Here is a 9,591-nt window from a genome sequence, read left to right on the forward strand (position 1 = left end):
ATTTTCTGTTTTATGTTTCTGTATATTTTTAAATTTTTACCATGAGAATATATATAATAAAACAAGTGAGCATTTTTAAAGCTTCATTTCTTAATGAAATCTTAGAAGAAAAACATAAGATGATACTAAAGTAGATCTAGGCAATTGACTGATAAAAAGAAAATGAGGCCCCACAGAGAATCCACTGGCAAACTATCCCCCTGCATTGCAGAGATTATTCTTTAAATCTACAAAAACAGAAAAGAAAGAAGCAACTGGGGATATAAGAAATAAGAGTAAAATTTACTTAAGGTTGCTGGGCCTCATTTTCCCCTTTTGTAAAAGGAAGGGGTTGGGGAAAGCCCACAAGCAGTAGCACTGGAGGTTCTAACCAGCATTGCCCTTGGGGTGAGTGAGGATTCACCTTGTCCTGTTTCCAAGGAAAGCGCAGGCCTTGGCCTGCTGTCCCGCTCCATCTCACCATGTCCCAAAGCCTGGTAGCCCGAGGGCCTGCAGAGCCGGTGGTTGTGAACACTGGCAGAGGCTGGGATGAATACGTGCCTCTGAATCCAAAGGCCTGGTAATGCATCCTGGACCCATCCATACCCTGGCTGCTAGACTTTCAAATTATCCCTTAACCTCTTTGATTCTGTTTTTTCATCTGTAAATGGGAAATAATAACACTCACTTCATAGGGTGGCTGTGAAGGTAACGTGAAAGAATATATGTCAAGCATTTGATGCATGGTTGGCCCTCAGTACATGTCATTTCCTTCCCTTCTCCTTTCCTTGTGGGGTAAAACTGTGAAACTATTCCAGTTCAAAGGCCTCTTTGCCCTTTCAGGGAAGTTGTAACATGCCGGTGCCCAGCAGCAAATGATGGAAAAATGATCAAGATTTCACTTTGGAGAAAGGTGTGTAGCTTCTCCTTTGCAGTCCTCCTAATCACACATCCTCTGAACAAATGTTAAAATTCTTTGAAATTTAATGAACAGGCTGAAGATCTGAGGTGACCTGGGAAGTGGGCTGTGATTAATAATTTGCTATGTTTAAATCCCTAAAGCAGATCAATAGAATGCAGATAGTCAGAAGTTGATAGTAACCTCTTTTTTTTTTCCTTTAAGAACTATGTCCAGGAAAGAGAAGGCACAACATTTCTCCAAAACAGGTAACCTTCAAGAAAACTTTGTAAAGTTTTCCAGAAAACTTTTTACCAACTTTTGGTACTTACTTCTGGTAAAAAAAAAGTTTACCAGAAAAGTGGGGATGGGACCACGGGTTATGAAACTTTATAGAAGTTTTTTTTTTCAAAGATCATCACTACACCACAACACACTGAAAACAATGAGAGAACGTTAACCATAAACTGCTAAATCTCTCCACATACATGCAGCCCATTACCCCTCAGGTTTTGTTGTTGTTCCTTTTTTAGAATTTTTTTTTTAATTTTAATAATATTTATGAAGATTTTCATCAGAAAAATTAAAAGCCAAAGTTAAAATGAGGCATAATCCTACTATCTAGGTAGCTCTTGCTGACATTTGAACAAGAAAATAAGAAGCAATGTTTCCACATGATTAGAATACTAAATACAGAAAGGTATAAAAGTAAAATAGAAGTTTACTCTCAGCCACCCTTCAGGCTCATCCAGTTTTTTACCCCCAATTTAAGTGTAAGAGTTCTTTGGACAAATTTTCAATGCATATACCAGCCTTTATGTATCTTAAATTACACATAAAAGATTATACTAATCACAAGGTTATCCATCCTTCTTTTTTCACCTATGTTAAAGTATGAATTGTGCTCCCTCCAAATTCCTATGTTGAAGCCCAAATTCCTATGTTGAAGCCCCAACTCTGAATACCTCAGAATGTGACTGTATTTGGAGATGGGGCCTTTAAAGAGGTAATTAAGGTAAAATGAGGCCCCTTGGGATGGGCCTTAATCCAATCTGACTGGTGTCCTTATAGGAAGAGGAAGTTAAGATCCACAAAGAGATGCCAGGGCTCATATACACAAAGGAACAATCATGTGAAGGAGCAGCAAGGAGGCGGCTGTCTGAAAGCCAAGGAGAGAGGCCTCAGAGGGAACCAAACCTGCCAGCCCCTTGACCTTGGACTTCCAGTCTCCAGAACTGTGAGAAAATATATTTCTGTTGTTTAAGTCACCTAGTCTGTGGTATTTTATTATGGTGGCCCTAACAAACTAGTACCACATGTCAGTACAGTAAGTCCCCTACATACAAACCTTCAAGTCGCAAACATGCGTTCATATGTCCAATCACGTTAAGTTAGTTCACGTGTCTGGCGTACATTGTCACGTGCGTGCATTCTCTACAAGTGGTTGTGCTTTTGTGTACTTTACTGTACAGTACTGTATAGGGTACAGTAGTACAGTATCTTTAATTCAAGCTAGATCTGCAAGAGGATGACGTCATTGAACTCCTTGCTGTGCAACACAGGAGCTTACTAATGAGGACCTGATGGAATTGGAGGCCCAGAGAAATGACGAAGAGAGACAAGAGGAAGAAGAAGTAACTGAAGAACCGAAGAGATTCACGACACGGGAAATGGCAAGGGGATCTTCTTTATTTGAGGAGGCACTGTTAGTTTTTGAGGCACAGGACCCAAACGTAGGACAGTACATGAAGGTTGCAGCAGCCGTTCAGAATGCAATCCAGTGCTCCCATGTCATCTATGATGAGAAAAAAAGAGCTACTACCCAGACATCACTGGATCGTATGTTCAAGAGGGTCGATAGAATTGAATCCAACAAGGAACTAGAACCTGTGCCATCAGCGTCAGGCGTGAGTGACGTTGCAGCTTGCCCTCCATCTCCTATTGCTGAGGATCCTTCAGCTCTACCATCTCCCACCTCCTCCCCCTCCTCCAGTCAGTAACTCTTCTTGCCTGTTCACTCGGTGCCAGCCCCTGTATGCCAGCTGTTGTACTGTACTACTGTACTTTTCAAGGTACTGCACTGTAAGATTTAAAAGTTTTTTTTTATTTTTTGTGTTTGTTTTTTATGTATTATTTGTGTGAAAAGTATTGGTATTATAAACCTATTACAATACAGTGCTATATAGCCGATTGTGTTAGTTGGGTACCTAGGCTAACTTTGTTGGACTTACAAACAAACTGGACTTATGAACATGTTCTCAGAACAGAACACATTCGTATGTAGGGGACTTAATGTATATGTTTGTGATATTTCTATATCAGTATTCACAGATCCACATTTCATCAAATTATCACAATTTCTTTAAACTCTGCCCTACTGATCAACATTTACATTGACTTTGGGTTTTTGACTAATTCAAACAATGTTGAAGTGAATATTCATGCACTGATATCTTGGCATAATTTTGTAAGGAAGTGAATTTCCAGAAGTGGAATCGTTGGCTCAAAGTATAAAAACACACATACTTAATTTCAATAGATATTGTCATATTGCCCTTCAAAAGTTTCTACTTCCACCAAAGGTGTGTAAAAACGCCATTTTCCCCACACTCTTGCCAGTACTAGACATACCTCACTTTTTCATTTTTATCAATCTAATGGTTAAAAATTGGGGTATTGTTCTAGTTTCTACCTGTGGACAAGTCTGAGCATCTGAGAGAGTTGTCAAGAGTACAGGCTCAGGGGCCAAAGCCTGAGTTTGAATTCTGGAGCTGCCTTTTCCTAGCTGTGTGACTCTGGCCAAGTTGTGTAACTTCTCTATGCATCAGGCTCGTCTTCTGTCAAATGACATAGGGGTGGCAACTACCTTGTCATAGACTTCCTATAAGAACTTCATGAGTGAAGAGACATCAAGTGCTTAGAATAATGCTTGGAATAGGGTACTCTCCAAATTAATGTTAGTTATTATTATTGTTATTAAAAAATAATACAAATTTACTGTTTGTATTACTCTTTGCATGACTGCCCTGCGTTATGAACTGAATGTTTATGTCCTCCAGAAAACTCATATGTTGAAGCACTAAACTCCAACGTGGCTGAATTTGAGATGAGGCCTCTGAGGAAGTAATTAAGATTAAATGAGGTCACAAGGGTAGGGCCCTGATCTGATAAAATTAGTGTCCTTATAAGAAGAGACACATGAAAGCGCTCTCTTTCTCTCCCCATGCTCACACAAAGAAGAGATCATCTGAGCACACCGTGAGATGGTGGCCACCTACAAGCCAAGGGAAGAGGCCTCAGAAACAAACCTACCTTGAGGGCACCTTGATCTTGGACTTCTCAGCCTCCTGAACTGTGAGAAATAAATTTCCATTGTTTAAGCCACCAAATCTGGTATTTTGTTATGGCAGCCAAAGCAGACTAACACACCCTGTTTACATCTTTTACCCATATTTCTGTCCAAGTAGTCTATTTCTTATTGATTTGTATGAGTTTCTCTCATCCATGCTCCTTAACTTGATTTATAAGGACAGATGTGTTTGCCAAAGGACCATGGTTGAGAAATGAGGTCAAGTGACATTGACTTCCACTAGGGTCTCCCAAGCAGGAGAAGACTGAGAATGTGAATCAGGCAGCATGTGAGGTAAAATTGGGGGGCTAAACAGTCTAGATTTAAGGAGGCATGTGTAAATTCTGGTCCTCGATACCAGCACAAGTATGGCATTCCACAATCTCCTCCAAAGATTAAGAACAAGTACCAGGGCACCTTCCCTTGACTTTGATTTTTCTTTTTTACACATCTCCCTCTTTCAAAGAAAAATACAGAGGGTATCAGTTACTTCTTACCCTTGTTCATTTCCACATCAAAGTCTTGGTACTGAAATGCACTTTTTCCAATTTAAATCCAAAATTGTAATTTAATGTAGAGCAATTATAAGTAACAGATGCTGGAAGGTTTTCACTTTTTGCTACCACAAGAAATATACACATTGGATCCAAATTTTTGGATATGATATCCAAACTAACTTAGGAGCTAGCAATGAGAGACTGCTAAATGTAAGCTCAGGCATACAAGCTTTAGAACTGGAAACTATGGGGAAATTGGGAAACCAGACACATAAAAACTACACTGTATTTGACAGACGCCTCCACCCCCAACTTGCCTGGCACATCAGACTCCAAAGGTTAGGTGACAGAAAGTCATGGTAGAAGCATAAACCTCAGAAATGAAGTGCCGTGAAACCCAGGCCTACCACTTAACCAGCTATATGATCTTGACCGGGGTAATTTAACCTCTAGGATTCAGTTTCCCCAGCTACAAAATAAGAATGATGTTACCTACCTTACTGAGTTGTAAAGATTCTGTAAGTTAACGACTAGAAAGTCCTCAATCCCATGCCTGACGGATGCTAACTGTTCTGCAAATGACTAAATGTCTCTAAGACTTTCTCTCAGTACCTGAACCCTTTTATTTCTGAGTTTCTGTGATCCGTCCAATCCAGTTCCATATTCACCAATCGACTGTTAAGTGATTATTGAGTTCTAAGTGCCTGATACCACCCATACAAGGAATAAAAGAATAAGACCCTCGAGAAACTTCCAGCCTCATTATGGAGGCCAAATGGGTACCTAGGAAACAACTCATGAACGATACAAGGCAGGGAAAATCAAGTACGTCAGACTATAAATGCCTCCTGGAACTTGAGCTGGGGGGTGTTTGGGTGGAGTGGGAAGGAAAGTGGTTTCAAACCGTCAAGGTGGGAATGAGTCCCCAGGTCGGCACTGCTAATGAGCTGTGGCCAGCCGCTCCATTGACTGCAATACTCCCTCCTCACCAACCACAAAGCAGGTCTCGTTTCTCACAAAGAGAATCCAGGGCACCGAGGGGCAGTGTGGACTCAGGCCAGTTAGGTCCCCTTGAGTCTTCTTTTCCATGTGGCCTGGGAGAGGGAGGGTGGACATTTCCTTTCCTCTGAAATACTTCCTAGATGCCTTTCCTGTGGCATCACCATGTGCGGTCATCCCTTCTCCTTATGCACAGGCTCCCTGACCAGGGCCGAGGCTCACAGACGCAGGGCAGGCACTCCCTCTTCTTTGACTCCCCACAATCAGGGGTCCTGGCCTCCCAGTAATTGTCACATCCATAAGTAAACACCTAAATAAGTATAGGAATGAATGGAGTTCCTATGTTCCCATGTGTCTGATGTCAGAGTGGAACAGGTAGAAACAGGATAAAATGGGAAATAAGGAAATACAGTTCCAAAACCTGCTTGTGGCAAAACTTGGACACCACTCACCAGGAGTCTATTCCAATGACACTTGGTCACATCCTATGTTCTTTGTTTCCTCCATGGCTTGAGTTCCTGGCAATAAAGTTGCAGAAGCCAAAGAACATTCAGTTTGAAACATGGAGTTTTGTTTTCAGAGGAAGTGGCAGGAGGCGGGGAGAGTATTTTTGCTGTCATTGCAGCAAAATAAGCCCCCCCCAAACTTTAGTGGTTTAAAATGACCATGTCTTCTCTCACACAGTCCTGCAGCCGGCTCGACCGGCTGCAGCCAGGCGGGTGTGCCTTGGGGACTCTTGTGCGGGCACAGCCAGAGGACAGCTGGGGCTGGAGTCATCTGAAGGCTCTACTGGGCTGCCATTCTAAGACAGTTTCTCCATACAGGTGTCTGCACCTCCCTCCTCTGCCCCTTGACCTCTCCCCAAACCCCACTCTCACATGGCATCTCCTCCTCCAGGGTCCCCCCACACACACAGGGCTTGGGTTTCTCTCAACTTGGTGATCACACAGGAGTCTCACTCTCTCCACTGCAGCCGCCCTCCAAGAGGCTGAAAGTGGAGGCTGCCAGGCTGTAATGAGGGACTCTTCACTCAGACTATTCACTCAAAGTGCCACAGCAGCCTCTGTTCAAGCTCTCCCAGAGCCAACGGTGTCTCCTGCACACTCCCACCCCCAACTAAAAAGAACCTAAGCAGTAAAATGGGCTTTCCATGCAATCTATGTAGTATCAGTTTGCATCAGGTAAAGCAAAACCAGAATCCCCAAAGCCTCGTGGATTTGGAAATCAACCAAATCTCTTCACTGTACCCATCCAGTACTTCTAGGTATGTAAAAATGTAAATATTTTATTTTATAGTTTATATGGGGTGTTTTATAGAGCAGAGAAGTCAGAACACCCTTAACATGACACCATAAACCCACCAGGCTCTTATATTGCTCGGCTGTATTCCTCTCTTTCTTCCCCTTATCAGGGATTAAGGGCAGCTCCTACACGCATGAAAGCTTTTGACATTCCTCACAGAAGTTCCTGGAGAAAACTGGGTCATTAGAGTGAGTGTGTGGAAGGGAAAAGCAAGTCTGGAGCCCTCCCTCTCCTAAACTTGTAAACTTCACCTTAGGAAGCTCACCTAGAATTAAATGCAGCATCTCATATGCTAAGTTGAGTCAGTGTTTTACAGGTAAGAGCAGAAGCTGAAATTCACCACACACCAGCAACCTCTCTGTCTCCTTCATTCTCACACGACCTATGAGGTGGGCATTAACAGTAATAATATCAACAGTCATAGCAAATATCCCTGCAGTGCTCATGCTGTGTCAGGCACCGTTCTAAGTGCTGCTTGTGTATCAACTTGTGTCATCCTTACAACAAGCCGATGATGTCGGTAGACCGTTATGATCATCCTTTGATGAGGAAACGGGTGCAGCAAAGTCAAAGAACTTAGTCAAACTCACAGAGGTAGTAAGTGACAGAGTCTGACCCTGAAGTCAGTGCTCTTCACTGTTATTCTACCCATTTCACAGATGAGGAAATCAAGGTACAGAGAGGCAATGAGACCTATGTTCACGAACCTGGTATGGGATCAGATGGGGTTCCACACCAAGTATGCCTGGTTCCAGAGCCTAAGTCTTGTTGTGACTGACAAATGGACACACAGATCAACTCAACCTCCTCTTAGTTTGAGAGTGACTCCCTGGGTTTTGCTTCCTGGTACAGCTGCTGCTGTTGGCCTCAGCTCTGCCTACCCCGGCAGTACCAAGCACAATTATCACGAAGGAACAGCTATAAGCATGGGTGAAAGTGAGAACTGCCTACCTTATATGAGTTCAAGAACATCTAAAAATATGTCCCTTCCTACACTTAAGGAGTCATTCCCTCGACTTTCAGCTTTGCCTCTTGCAGATGTAAAACATTACGCTGCATCAGTAATCTGTACCTCAAATGCCTTTACCAGACTTTTCCTCAGAGAGGGAAGAAAAAATAAAGGCTTTTGGGGGTGTGGGGGAGGAAACAGAAAACAGCCTTGGACCTATTAGGCATCCCAGACAGAGCCTAAGTGGTGTCCACCTCTGGGATTCAGATACATCTAAACAGATTTAATGAGCTAGTGGGGTCGGGTGCCAGTAGGACGTTTGCATAAGGGAGTGACAGGCCTTCTGGGAAAGCTCTCACCTTAATTGGGAAGAGGGTCAGCAGACACGCTTGGCTCAGTGACAAAGCCCTAGTCACAGGGAAACAGATTCGGTTTTGAGCACTGGGTTCTATCACTCACCAGTCTGTATCTGAGAGAGAGGTGCCTTGGGGAGGGGGCGGAATTAGGAAGTGCTCCATTTAAGTGGTGGCCAGACAATCCGAGGTGAAAGAGTGCTGAATCGCTACCCGTGGAACAGAGCTTGACATAAGGTGGGGAGGGGTGTGCTCCCCAGGTGGCAGCTTGGATCCTTGAAGACCCCAGTTCACCAGTCCTGTGATTGGGTGAAAGAGACAGCCCAGATGGGCAGCCAGGTATTGAGAGGAAGTGGCAAGAGGGATGTTACCCCGTGATGTGGCAACCCTGTCCTGTGGAAGCAAGCACCCAGCCCAGGGAATTGGGATGGAGACGAGTAATGAGGACCAGCAGAACTCATCTCGGGGGTGATTGCCCAGCCTGTTAGAAGAGGTCCATGTGCCATGGTCCGTTGACAAAACTGGGATGGGGGTAAGAAGGCAAAGAAAAGTACCACAGGAGATTCTCTCTTACCCTGTCATAGTCCAGCTCTTAGCTGAGGACCAGAACTGATGTCAACCCTCCAATTATGCATTCATTGTATCTGTGATATGCGTGGCATAGACAAGAGGATACAGCAACTCACAAGACAGCTGTTTTCTCCAAACACATCCCTTGCTCCCCACCCTTTAGCCACATTAGCTTTCCTTCAGCTCCTTCTTTCACTCATTAGTGCCTCAGCCCCTATTCCTGCTGCTTATAACACTTTATCCAACCTTCACCTTTGTCTTTGGTCTCAAAGTAGAAGTCACCTCCTTGCAGAGGCCTTCCTGGCCCACCTATTAATAGGGTCCCCTGTTATGCCCTTTCATATCACATATCACAGATTGTACATGGGAACATATTTGTGAGTTTCCCTGATCAAAGCTCCACTCCATCCTCAGCACCAGCTTCGTGCCCAGCATGCAGTAGGAACTCTATAAATATCTGTCAAATAAATGTTATTCACTGAACCCCATTTTATAGAGGGTCGTACAATAATAAACGATTGAACTCAGGATTCAGATGCAGACCCGATGGCATGTTATAACCAGATTCCACCTTATCGCATCACCTCAAAGCCCTCATAGTTTAGTTGTGAAAGAGACACATAAACAATAAGTAGAATCATGTAATTCGTGCTATCATAAAGCTCTGTCCAAAGTGCTGTGAAAATATGGAAGAC

The sequence above is a fragment of the Mesoplodon bidens genome, assembly GCF_964165515.1.
Source record: "Mesoplodon bidens genome assembly, chromosome: 16".
NCBI lineage: Eukaryota > Metazoa > Chordata > Mammalia > Artiodactyla > Ziphiidae > Mesoplodon > Mesoplodon bidens.